General features: G+C 48.4%; 1 protein-coding gene across 1 annotated transcript in view; it reads left to right on the top strand.

The window, feature by feature from the left end:
• PLEKHA7 (pleckstrin homology domain containing A7) overlaps positions 1 to 1576 on the top strand; it is a 213415-nt gene extending 211839 nt beyond the window's left edge. The window contains exon 28 of the mRNA XM_045895292.3: positions 180 to 1576. The gene's annotated coding sequence lies outside the window, so the exon portion shown is untranslated. The remainder of the gene's footprint in view (positions 1 to 179) is intronic.
• Positions 1577 to 13873: the final 12297 nt, after the last annotated feature.

The following is a 13873-nucleotide window of genomic DNA, read 5'->3' on the forward strand; positions in this document are numbered from 1 at the left end:
CCTAGAAGCTGAGGGTCCCCCAGCAGCGGCCGCATTGCCCTAGCCCCCTGCTCAGCTGCTCTCTGTCTTGTCAGCCTGCCATTCCCTGTCGTGTGCGTAACAGACATGCCCACTGCCTGCTACCCAGATGTGGGCTGGGATCCGGCCAGCCCCTCACTGTGTCCTGTGCTTTTTGCCAGCCCAGGCAGTGACTGACCCGTGACCCAGCGTGCAAAGGAGAAGTCTGGAGCCAGGGACCCAGTGGAACCAGTTTCTTCCGAGAAGATTGATCTTTCTTCCCCCAAGGAAACCCCTTCCAGCTCAGCAGGGGTTCTGGCTAGAGGAAGGAGCAGCCCGCCAACTGTGAGGAGTTCACCATAGGGCTAGGTCCTAACAACGCCCCCCCCCCCCCGATTTGTTTTAGTTCAGACTCCTTTTTACATATGACAAAGGCACTTTTGATACACACTGTAAAATACTGATGCTGTATTTTAGAATCAGAGTATATTTTATAATGTTCACCTCAAGGGCTGAGTGGCTGGAAAAGGTGAGGATGCAGGATTTGGGAGCTGCACATACAGATTCAGGTACCGTGTGGGTGGTAGGTGTGTGTTAGGGAGAAGGGCGGGGCAGGCAGAGGCCAGTCCAAGATCCAGTGAACTCAGGTGGAGGTGGGATTTGATATGTGCTTCCAGTGGAGCCCAGCACTGGGCTCATTGGCGTGCTATCTGGGGGAAGAAGGGTCCTTAGCTGCAGAGGTCAGCTGTCCCTGACGTAGCCAGATGACCAGCTCTGAACGGGGAAGCTCCACCAGGCTGCCATTGGAGCCCAAGTCTGCACCTTGGCCCTTGGGTTTGGTTTAGGGGCAGTAGTGTATTTAAGAGCTTTGGCTCCCAACCTGTTCATGAGGCTCTCTCAGCAAAGGGCTCTTCTTGGGAAAAACAGAACAGTTTGCTTTAATTAAAAAAAATATATATATACATTTTGAAATACAGAAAAGGTGAGAGGAAGCACCTTTTGTTGTATCATAAGCAATAAACTTCACACTGGGTGGCGTCTACCTAAAAACTCCCTGACTCCACACTACGCTGTGATAGGGCTTTGCTGCCTGCCCTGGAGCACCTAGGTCAGCTTCCCCAGGACATGGATCTGGTGGCCAGAGGGCAGGCAATGTGCCCCCAACATCCCTGATGGAAGGCAGTAGGATTTGGACTTGACTTCCAGTCTCCAGAGAGGAGGGGGCTGCCAAGCCGGGCGCAGTGTTTGTGGCCCTTTAGTTAAGTCATGAGCTCATGATATTCTGCATACAGAAAATGATGTTTTAAGAAAAAAAGAAAAAAACCTCCATTGGGTGGGGCCACACTTTAAATGAAAATTTGTCTTTGACTATGGTCGGGAAAAAAAAAAATCTTAACTATATTTAGACATTGCTGTCTATTTTTAACTAACTCCATATGCTGCCAGGATCAACTTCATGACATTTGCCAAAATAAGATTTTATTTTTGCCTTTATAAGATTTTGTTGGAAAAATGAAATGAATATTTTGCAAGAAAAAGTTAATTTAAATAAAAGTGTAATGGTTTGCAAAACAAAAAATGTGATGTACAGATTAAAATATTAACCTGATATGCTTCCTGCTTCTTGCTGGCTCTGTCCTCATGAGTGGCCTGTATCAATTTTTTTCCGTTTCTTTAGAAAATCCCCAGTGTCAGCTCTCGATCTTGCTTGTGTTCACCTATGAAAAGTTTCTCCTGCTGACAGTTCTTTTTTTTTTTGCAGATTTTATTTATTTTGAGAGAGAGACAGAGAGAGAGAACGCATGCACACGTGAAGCAGGAGGAGAGGCAGAGGCAGAGGGAGATAGAGAATCTCAAGCAGAATTCCACCCCAAGTGTGGAGCCCAGCACAGGGCTTGATCCCAGGACCCTGAGATCACAAACTGAGCAGAAACCAAGAGTCAAATGCTCAACTGACTGAGCCACCCAGGCACCCTGTTTTGTTTTTTCTTTTTTTTTTTTTAAAAAATGTTTTATTTATTTATTCATGAGAGGCAGAGAGGCAGAGGCAGAGGCAGAGGGAGAGGGAGAAGCAGGCTCTGCACTGAGCAGGGAACCCAATGCGGGATTCGATCCCAGGACCCTGAGATCATGACCTGAGCCGAAGGCAGACGCCCAACCATCTGAGCCACCCAGGCGCCCCTGCTGACAGTTCTTGACACTTGATTGACTTCGGAGGCCCTGGGGGAGGAAGGCCTGTGCTTCTGGGCCCTTGGTGGGGCTTCAGCATTTGCCCACAGTGGCTGCCCACCTCCACCCCAGTCGAGGGGCCTCCGGGCTGTGGACTCCCGCGTGGGGTTGGTTTGGCAGGCAGACTGCAATCCAAGATAGCAAGAGGGACGCCAGGGAACCCTTTCCAATCCACACGCCGCCAGCTCGTTCCAGTGAGGTGGGTTAGTGACGGACCATTGCAACCTGGATTTCTATTTAATTCATTTTGACTTGTGATGTAGGCTTAAAACAGAAGCCAGGAGGCCAGTTCAGCTTGGGGATGTGTGTATTTCCAAGTTTGTTGTTACGGCAGTTTTTCTCTATTGCCAAGAAGAGCACCCAAGGTTTAGAGGGAGTTTCCAACTATTTAAACTGGGCAGAATAGATTCCAAGGCATTCTGAGCAGGGAACACTGCTGCTTTTTAACTACTGATCTCTTTTTGAATTTTAAAATAACACAACTCCCTGGTTTTAAGCATTATTTGGAGATCTCTCCATAACAGATAAAAGAGGTTGGGCGGGGGAGGGAGGCATGGGAGAGCAGAGATTACTCAATAACTGAGTGCAAAAGTTAAAAAATTTTAAAAAAAGATACAGGAACCAGTACCCCCTACACACAGGGTGGCCATCGGTAGACACAGACTTTTTTTTCAGCGAAAACATGTCCACGTTTTTCTTCTGTTTGTTGGTCTCAGTTTCTGTTTCACACATACAGTCCTGTGTAGGAGGGAACGAGGCGGCTCCCTGTTCTCTCCAGCTCCAGCCAGGAGAAGGGGTAGTCTCTTCTGTAAGAACTGTGACCCAAACTTCAGTCTACAGAGAGCATGACAGGCCCTCAATTCAGACTCCATGAAGAGCACGTGTGGTTTGGAAGAGGCATGCTCCAGCCACGTCATGCGTAAGCAGGCAACAGGGCCCGTTCTCAACCCTCTCAAGAGGATTCATTACTTGAGGTAAGATGGGGCCATCTGTGAAAGCACGTGCCAACTGGGGACCTTCCAGGTGGGGACCAGTCCGGAAAACCCCACGTGGCCTAGCGATTCCAGCTTTGCTTCTTAACAGGGGCACAGGGCCTGAGCAGAGTTTGATTGATTGATTGATTTTTGTTTTTTTTCTGAGCAGAGTTTTAAACAGTGGGATCGTGATTGACAAATGTTGCTTCTCCTGCATCCATTTGCGACATCCCCTCCCAAGTTATAACTTTAAATTGAGTTCAGGATGTCTATCTAATTTTAGCAGGAACAATGGGAACACTTTGGGATCTAGTATGCAGTGAGGGTTAGGGATAATTCCCACTTTAGCTTCCTGAACTGCCCAGGTCCTCAACATGTCCAGGGCATTGTTTCAGTGATTAAAGCTGAGTTGCACCTGCATTTCTGAGTGCACATGAAATAGAGGTCCCCAGACTAGTGTAGATGCTGAAAACCTTTTGTTTGCTCCCCATCATCCACTTCTCTGCCTGTTGTCATGGCTGGCTGTGAGAGTAGAAATTTCCCTGAGCCTGTTTGCCTCCCTCTAATCCCTTGGCTGTGGTCTTCCGTTACACTGGGTTCTCTAGAATTTTCCTGGCTATTAAAGATTATAGCCCAAGGCCAGGGAAGCCTCTATCTGCCCAAAGTCAGTTTGGGGATGGCAGGGGTGGGGGTGGATGTGGACCCTGGCTCAGCTAGACAAGAACCCATTTTGGGCTTTGGAATTTTCCTCCACCCGTGGTTACAGTACTCCATGGCAAGTCCTTTTGTGTTCACACCAAGGGTGAGAAAGAAGCAGCAAATTATTTGTCTAATCCACAAATCACATTTCTGAGACATGGTAGGCAAATTCTGGGAGCCCCCTGCTTCTGATTCAGCATCAGACGCCGGGATGCTTGAGGGACTTTGCCCATGTGGGTTTCGTGCTGTTATGAAAAGAACAAAGAGACAAGGCTGGGGGGTTGGGAAAAAATGGCAGCCCTTCCCGGCCCAGTAAACACACCATTGCTTTGCCGCCTCCACTCCAAAGGCTATCGCTTTCATTGCTCTCCGAGCAAAGAAACCTTTCTTCAGAGCGAGTGGCGAGGTACAAAGGCAGAGTACAAAATGTGTGCACATCACAGTCCCTGCAATTCTGTTTGAACAAGCATATTGATTGGGTCTGACCCTGTTACATTTTTTCCCTATTATTTGAAAAGGTGCATCTAAGTGTAGTGAATTGAACCCACGGAGCTGAACTTTCCATGAAAACTTCTCGAGATATTTCTTTAGTTCAAAGCTTTTGAATTTTAAAGGGCATTTTTAATATGAGTCTGTTGAGTATTCTCTGCCACAGCCCAACAAGGGATGTGAAATGCAGATGAGGCTGGAGCCAGGGCGCAAGTGGGGGTGGGCTTGCCGTGAAGGGTGCGGGTCATGGTTGGAGGGTGCGGACGAGCCCCAGAGGGGCTGGGCTTTGGAGCAGCCCCTAAAAAAGGATCCTAAAAGGGACCCCTCTGAGCTCAGCTTAGGGGTCAGAGAAGAGGCTCCGCAGCTGAGCTTCTCAAAGGCTTTTACATGGAGAGCCAGAAAAAGCACTTGCTAAGAGCTCCTCCTGATAAATGAGGGTTTTGGCCTCATGAAGGGGCTCCTGACTGCTCGGCTGCTAGCTTTCTCCCACACTCTGCTTTAGAACTGAGAGGGAATGAGACACAGTCCCTCAGCTGAGGTCACAGAGTCAGACACGAGGCTCCCATTGTCCTCAGCCCTTGGGCTGACATCACTAATCAGTCGCAGATGCCTTGCCAGAGCCCTGAGCCGCATCTCGATCCTTAACTGTCTTGATATCTTGGGGCGTTTTGCTAATTCTGTGGGCGGTAGCAGTGGTTCCTCTCGCCATCCTGGCCCTGGGTCCTGGAAGCTTCCACAAAGTCTCATTTTCCCCACACATAGCAGGGGTTCTCCTCGCCCCCTGAAGGCTCACAGCCCCCTTTGAGTCCCTGGCTCACTGTTGGTCCAAATCCCTGTTTGCCTCTGGAGGCTTCTTGGATCTAGAGGACATCTCCTTCCTAGACCTCGAATCCAGGTTCAGAGGCAGACTTGTCTCTGGGAGGAGCTAGAAAATTAGGTCCTATGCCAGGAGAATGTAGACTCTGGGCATCTCAGCAAAACCCGCTTAGTGTCCTTGCCAAATCCCCAGCCTTAGAGACTGTGGCCTGTGGAGGTCAAAACAGGGTCTGAATCACATTAGTAAGCAGTTCTTTGGGTATCTTCTCTGCCCAGAGTTGCGGGAAGACCAGCCCTCCTCAGATTCCTCCTGCCTAATTCTGGGAGCCGGCGAAGGGGTTTCCCACACACGCCAACATCTTGCTGTCACTTTCAGGCCTTCTTGCTGTTACCTGTGTTTCCTGGGACCACGTGAGACAGGTGGGCACACATGAGGGCCCAGTGACAGTAACTGCAGCTTTCGTGGCCTCTGGCCCCTTCTGCCCACCGTGTGGGGCCTCTGCCCAGGTCCTCCCTCGTCTTTTCAGGGCGTCCCCAGGCATATCTCACATGAGCTCACAATAGTCCTGTCAAGTTGGAGCACTTCTACTTACAGCTTCTTGATGCCTTCTGGCCCTGAGGCCACTGCCCCTGTGCCTCAGGAGAGATGCCTAGCTTGTAGCCCCCTCCCCAGGCTGCAGAGCCCTGAAGTGCCAGACAGGTGATTGTCTCTGTGGATCTTTCCCTCGCCAACCCTCCACATCCCTCCCAGGCTGCATCTGTCCATGAATGGAAGATCTTTTGCTCTCTAATTTTGTGTCTCATGGGCCCCAAAGCAGGGCTGTGCATGCTCTGGTTCACTCTGGGGAGAAGCTTCTTCAAGCTTCTACTCAGGTCCTCTGTCCATGGGGACTCACATTCTCTATGTCTCCTCCAGCTGGCCCCAGACCATGTCTTATTTCTCATGATTCTGCAGTCTGGACTGGGTTCAGCTGGGCAGATTTTCTCCATGCAGTGATTGTAGGTGTGGGATGTGCAAGGCAGGGGTTCTTCCCTCACGTGTCTGGCACCCTAGCTGGGAGCTGGCTGGGCATCTCCATCTTTCCACACAGTCTCTCCAGGCAGGTGCTTGGTCTTTGTGACAGCAGGAAGGTCTCAGGGCAGTTGGACTCTGGATCTGAGCTGCCAGCTCTGGGATTGGCATAGGGTCACTTTCTCCACATTTTCTAAACAAGGAAAGGCTCAGGGCTAGCCAGATTAAAGGGGAGGGAAATAGACTCGGCTTCCTGAAGGGTGGAGTGTGGCATGCACAGACCGGAAGGGACAGCATGGACAGTGGCCATCTTTGGAGACTATCTAGCCCAAGATCCTCTCCTCGTTCTCCTACAGCCACACTGAAGCCATTTAAGAGCCCGTGTGGCTCCCTCCAGCTTTCTTTTCCTCTGCAGTGGCCATCTGGGAGCCACATATTCTGAAAAGTGCAGCCACAAGATGCAAGCTAACGGGTCCTAAGTCCCCACTTGGGAGGGGCTGCCCAGGAGAGGACCCGAGGTCTGCAGCTAACTTTGAGGGAGTGAGAAATAATGATTTATCCCTCCCGTGGGATTTTAGGCTTTCTTTGATCTGGTCACATAATCTAGCCTACCCAGATGGTAGGTATTATTCCCATACTACACACGAGAAAACTGAGGCACAATGGCTCCATGACTAGTAAGCAACTGGGTAGAAATTTGAGCTTGTATCTGACTCCAGAGAGCTTTTAATCATTATATTGGCTGCTGTTACCTTGGAAAGAGGGGTTGTCCTATGGCCTAGGATTCTGGGTCACTTGAAATAGAGTTGCATCTGGTAAGAACGGTGAGCTCATGGATAGCCTGCGGAGAGGCCTAACACAGCGCCTACTGAGCAATATGTGCTCAGCACACGCAAGCCGCCACCATGGCTGTGACTGGACAGTGAGCGTCTCCTGGGGATCCCATGGAGAGCTGTTAATTTGGCATGCTTGACCCAGCCCTCTGTCCCTGGACTTTGGGGCTCAGAAACCAGATTTGTCAGCAGCGAGAGTTGGGCTGTTTACCCGGGCAACGATCATGCTCACTGGGCTCAGAAGACAGATGGAGAAAACTGGGTGAGAACCTAACTGCCAGGCCGCTAGTGTTCCCTGACACGCCCCCTTCCCTTCCCGAGGCCATGTCTTCCTTGGAAGGTTGCCTGGTAGTCTTGAGACCAGGGCAGTCTTGGACAATCCTGGTGTCACTGAGCAGCATCAGCTGAGGTCCTGTCTCCACTGTAGGATGCTCCCATCCCGAGACCTGACGCCCATGTTTCTGGAGCAGGGCTTCCTCTCAGGACAGAATAAGATGCACCAGCCCTCAGGTGCGCCCTTCCCCTGTGACCGTGGCCAGCTGGTCTCCTCTTAGTAGGTTGACACCATGGAAAGGAGGCCGTCAGGAGGCAGAGGTGACAGGCACAGGCTCTGGAGCCAGACTGCCTGGAATCTAACCCTAGTTGCTCCATTTGGTCAGCTGTGACCTTGGGCAAGTTACTTAACCTCTTCATGCCTCAGTTTTCTCACCTGTAAAATAAAGGTTTATATTAGCGACTAACCTCAGTAGAGTTGTTGTGAGGATCAAATGTTATTACACAGAAAATGCTAAGCACAGTTTCCGGCCCCACAGGAAGCATTAGAAAAAGAAATACGTTATTCACCTGCGTTTAAGTTACGATCATTTAATACATACCACGCTCTTATTCTTTGTTTACTTACTCATTGCCTGTCTCCCTCACAAGAATATATGCTTCATGAGAGCAAGGGTATTGTCTTGTTCAAATTATCTCTAGATAATTTGCCCAGAATGATGTCTGCCACAAGAAGGGGCTAAGAAATAATGTGTTGAACACTGAATGAGAGAAAGAAGTCAAGGCTTGTTGGCCAGGGAGCCTCTTCTTTTCTTCAGATGACTTTGCCTATCTCTGCTCTGCTCTGTTAGGTGTTTTATACTCTAGCCCCCGGAGAGCATCGCTATTACCCTCTTTATAAGTTCCTTGAGTAGTAGGTAAGAGGAGGGAGTGTGGAATTCAAAGCTACCCTTATTAACTCTGACCTTGGGCAAGTTCCTGAACCTCCCTAAGCTTCTGTTTCCTCCTCTTGAGAGATGGGAATCAGAGTACCCCCCCGTCCTAGGTGATCGTGAGGGCTGGATGAGATCACGCTTGGACACTGTTGCTGGTGTGGGAGCACTCAGCCTGTGTTCACTCTGCTGCTTTGCCCTCATGTGTGATCCTTACTGTGAACAGCGGGGCTCCAGGTGCCTCTTCCACATTTCTACCATCTCCTTTCCCTGGTTTGGCAGGATAAACAGGTTCAGGGTCATCTGTTATCCCCAGTCTGCTGCCCTCCACTGTCTGTCTGCCATTTTATTTATTTTTTAAAAGATTGATTTATTTGAGAGGGGCTGGGTAGGGGCAGAGGGGGAGAGTATCCAAGCAGACTCCTGCTGAGCCCGACGCGGGACTTGACTTCACGATCCATGAGATCGGGACCTGAGCAGAAACCAAGAGTTAGGTGCTCAACCAACTGAGCCACCCAGGCGTCCCTGTCTGCCATTTTATTTTATTTTTATTTTATTATTTTTTAAAGATTTTATTTATTTATTTTGACACAGAGAGAGAGACAGCGAGAGAGGGAACACAAGCAGGGGGGAATGGAAGAGGGAGAAGCAGGCTTCCCGCCGAGCAGGGAGCCCGATGCAGGGCTCGATCCCAGGACCCTGGGATCATGACCTGAGCCGAAGGCAGACGCTTAGCGACTGAGCCACCCAGGCGCCCCTGTCTGCCATTTTAGACAGGTGCCTGCAGCAGGTGAAAACTGCCCAGGGCTTTTGAAGTTGGGGTTCACAAGGCCGTGTCCCTGCCAGGCTGCCTCCCTGAACTCTCCAGGGGCCGAGGACAGGCGGATCCTCTGAGGCCTCCCCCTGCAGCCCTGCGGCTGTCCACCTGACATCAGATCAACCTGAGCCTGCCCCTTTGATGTCAGTTCCCAAACTGGAGCCTTGTGCCCTGCGCTGAGGACCTGGGCTTTGAAGTTGGCCTACAAACTGAGCATTCAGGAAGAAAGTTGTCTGTTGTGTCTCAAGAGCACGGCTGGGCCCTGTAAAGGCACTCGGAGTGCCATGAACATCTGATAAATAATTCTTTATGGGCCCAAGAAAGAGTCATTCCATTTAAAGGGGAAGAAAATTCCCTTGACCTTTTCGTTGAAGTTCTGGGGGCGATGGGGAGGTGGATAGAGAGGGCTTTTGCAGCTGCTCGCTGAAGTCACGTGGGGCAGGCAGGTGGTCTCTGAGAGCTGAGCTCCAGTGACTGCTCGAAAAGGGCTCCCTATCCCTGACTCATGACCTGAGGGCCCCTCAACCAGTCCTGCTCCCCCTCTCATTCGCTGCCTCCTGCTGTGGAGAAGAGAGAAGATGGGCCCTCTCAGGGGAAGAGAGGCCTCAGCTCCGCCCCCCGGCCCCCCTCGGGGCCCAACCCTGCCGCAAAAGGCAAGCCTTCCTTTCCTTCTTGCGCCCGTCGTAGTGGTCAAGAGGTGAAGTAAGTCAAGCAGAGAAAGACAATTATCGTATGGTTTCACTCATACGTGGAACATAAGCAATAGCACGGAGGACCATAGGGGAAGGGAGGGAAATCTGAGGGGGGGAGAAATCAGAGCGGGAGGCGAGCCATGAGAGACTCTAGACCCCGGGGAAACAATCTGGGGGTTTCAGAGGGGAGGGGGGTAGCTGGGTGATGGGTATTGAGGAGGGCACGTGCTGTGATGAGCACTGGGTGTTAACTAACGCATTGTTGAACACTACGTCAAAAACTAATGAGGTACTGTACAGTGGCTAACTGAACATAATTTATTTTTTGTTTTTTTATTTTTTAAAGATTTTATTTATTTATTTGAGACAGACAGAATGAGAGACAGAGAGCATGAGAGGGAGGAGGGTCAGAGGGAGAAGCAGACTCCCTGCTGAGCAGGGAGCCCGATGCGGGACTCGATCCCGGGACTCCAGGATCATGACCCGAGCCGAAGGCAGTCGCTTAACCAACTGAGCCACCCAGGCGCCCCTAACTGAACATAATTTTAAAAAAAAGTGAGGCAGACAGGATTTCCTACCTGTGGGAGTCCTGGAAACGGTCCTGGTTCACATCCACTGAGCACTTAAGGCCAGGCCCTCCGCTGGGCCCTCTTTTGTGCACTGCTGGATAATAGGATGTGTGTTTGGGGAAAGCTGTCTTTAGGGCAGGGCCTAACACACAGATAGATGTGGGGTACAGCTCGGGAGAAGATCAGAGCACCAGCACCTACCTGTACAACGGCTGCCTCGGTCAAGAATGCAGCTCGCCAGGAAGCCGGAAGGCCCTCCACTCTCCTTCCCGCTCAGGAGGCCCTCCCTCCCTCTCCTGTGAAAGAAAACGCTTGTGGTAGCTACTTCCTTGCTGCTTCTTCATAGTTTTACTATCTCAGCAGGTATCACCAAATTCTATAGCTTAGTTTTGTTTGTTTTCTGAAATGTGCACGAACGGACTAATAAAGAATGCATTCCCTTGTGTCTGGCGTTTTTCCACTAAACGCTGTATTCATTACAGTCATCCTTGTAACTCAGTTTCACTTGTTTTGCTGTTGTGGAGTATTCATAGTAGGAGTATTCGACGAGTGTTTATCCATTCTACTGTCAAAGGACATTTGGGCATTTCCAGTTGGGAGCTATTACAAAAAGACTGCTATAAAATTTTTGTGTGTGTCTCTGGGCGCACGTACATTCATATATCTTTTGGTATATACCTAGTGTAGAGTTGCTAGGTGATAAGATAAGCATATCTTCAATGGAGGTAGAAAATGCAAACTGTTTTCCAAAGTAGGAGTACTAATTTATAGTCCTACCGTGAATGTGAGTTGTGCCGCGTCCTCGCTGTGGTGGCAGCCTCTGGAATAAGTGTTGATACTCCAGCCCCCAGTGATCTCTGCCTTCTGGTATTTGCATCCTGTGTAAGCCCCTCCCACTAAGTATGGGCTGGACCTAGCAATTCCCTTCTAATAAAAAAGATACGACAGAACATAACAGGATGTCACTTCCAAGATGAGGTTACAAGAAGACTAGCTTCTGTCTTGAGCATCCTCCCTTGCTTTCTCACTTGCTTACTGTGAGGGAAACCATGTTGCGAGCTAACCTATGGAGAGGCCTGCAGGGCAAGGAACTGATGGGCCAACAGCCAGCAAGGACCTGAGGACGGCAGCAGCCACGTAAGTGAGCTGGGAAAGTGGGTCCTTTCCCCAGGCAGACCTGAAGATGATGGCAGCCCCAGCTGCCTTCTTGATCACAGCCTTGTGAGAGACTCTCGGCCAGAGGCACCCAGCTAATCAGATTCCTGACTCGTGGAAACTGTGAGATAAATGTTTATTGTGTTAAGCCGTTAAGTTTGGGGGTAACTTATACAACAATAGATAATTTACACTACAGAACTTTTTTTTTTTTTTTTAAGATTTTATTTATTTATTTGAGAGAGAATGAGAGACAGAGAGCATGAGAGGGAGGAGGGTCAGAGGGAGAAGCAGACTCCCTGCCGAGCAGGGAGCCCGATGCGGGACTCGATCCAGGGACTCCAGGATCATGACCTGAGCCGAAGGCAGTCGCTTAACCAACTGAGCCACCCAGGCGCCCCTACAGAACTTTTTTTAAACTTTAGCCATTTTGATTTGTATGGGGTAGGTTTATTAGTATCTCTCTGATTATTAATGATATTGAGCATCTTTTCAAATGTTCATTGACCATTTGGATTTCTTTCTTTCTTTTTTTTCTTTTTCCTTTTTTTTTTTTTTTTTTTTCAGTAAAGTACCTGTCAGGACTTTTGTCATTCTATGGGATTGCATGTCTTTTCCTTGTTGATCTGTAGGGTTTCTGAATATAAGCCTATTTTAGCTTGGGTTACTCCTAGAAAGCAGAGCCTAAGGCAAGGACTTGCAGGATGATAGTTTACTTGGGAAATGATCCTATGGAACAGAAGTGGGAAGGAAAGAGAAGAAACCAATAGAAGGGTGCCTTTTCAACCTGATGACTGTAGTGGGAAACAGGCTCAATCTCTTTGGGGCCTTCTGAAGAGCCATGTAAAATGCACCTCAAAATTAACCTGAGGTATGAAAGAGAAGACCACTTATCTACTAGCTCAGGGACCCCAATGACCAAGGGTTTCACCCATAGGGTGTCCCCCATATCTCCAGATCCCACATGTGTCTCCCATATGAACCCCATATTGGGGCAGCCAAGAAGCCATAGGGCATCAAATGAGAGGTGAGGCTAAATGAGATCCCACAGCAGGAATAGCTAGAGTAAAATGGGGCCCTAGAGGATGTGCAGTGGAGCGCAAGAAATATCTGACACAAAGCCTCGTATTGATGATAACAAATTGCTAATACTCTGTGGCTTGTATTTTTACAGTGTCTTTTAATGAGTAGACATTACTAATTTTAAGGTAATCAAGTTTATAAATTTTTCCCTTTGTAGTTTGTGGGTGGTTTTTTTTTTTGCATCTTATTTAAAGAGTCTTCCTATACTTAAGTCATAAAAATGTTCTTCCATAGTATTAATTTTTTGCATAGTGGTTTCTAAGAGCTTTATTGTTTTGCCTCTTACACCTAGAATTGATTTTAAGTAAGGTGTGAAGTGGACATCAGGTTTCATTTTTCTATGTAGATATCCAGATTATTGAAGAACTATCATTTCTCACTGTTGTACTCTGCCACCTTTGTCATAAATTAAGCATTCGTATATGTGAGAATTTATTTCTGGGCTCTTTTTTTTCCTATCCCATTGTCTATTTGTCTATCATTGTATCACACTTTTTTAATGACTAGAGCTTCAAAGTAAGTGTTGATACCCAGAAAAGCAAGGTATCTGTCTTTTTCTTCACAGATATCTTACCTATTTTTGGTCTTTTGCATTTCCTTACCAATTTTAGAATCAACTTGCCAAGTTTCGCCCCCCACTGTCAAATGGAATTTTTTTTATTGAGACTGCATCACATGTAGATTACTTTGGAGAGAATTGTATCATCTCTATAATACTGAGTGTCCTAATCCGTGAACATGATATATTCCTTCATTTACTTAGGCCTTTGAAATTTTGAAAGAATTCTGCTTCCAGCAATGGTGGAGAAGGTGACTTTGAATAACTTCCTCTGAGAATAGAAAAGGAGGCTAAAGTACAAAAAAAACAAAAAAACAAAAAACCATATTTGAAGGCACTGGAGAGTTGTCAGAGCTCTGTATGGAGCCACGAATCAGAGGAAAGGTGAAAGTGTGAGGTCAGCATTTGGTACCATTTTCCCCTTAAGGACATTACCAATTCCAAAAGCAGTCAGCCAAGAACCCAGGGGTGTGCCTTTGTATAGATTTGGGGCTTTACAGCTCTCCCATCTCCAGTACTCTTCCTTCCAAATCCCAGTCTCCTCGACAACCTTGCATGCTGGTCTCTGTTTCTTACACCCAGTGAATCTGCTGCTTCTGTTTACACTCCTTTCCTTGACTGTGGTTGGAAAATGACCTCAGGGAGAAAGGAGGGTTGAATGTGGAAATCACAGTGTGCTTCCTTTCTCTCAATGATCAGAAGCCCTGTGTGGGTTGGCCAACACAAATTCTTAATCTTTACTCT

The sequence above is a fragment of the Mirounga angustirostris genome, unplaced genomic scaffold (assembly GCF_029215605.1).
Source record: "Mirounga angustirostris isolate CCGP_5_RB_7025 unplaced genomic scaffold, mMirAng1.0.hap1 SCAF_13, whole genome shotgun sequence".
Taxonomy (NCBI): Eukaryota; Metazoa; Chordata; class Mammalia; order Carnivora; family Phocidae; genus Mirounga; species Mirounga angustirostris.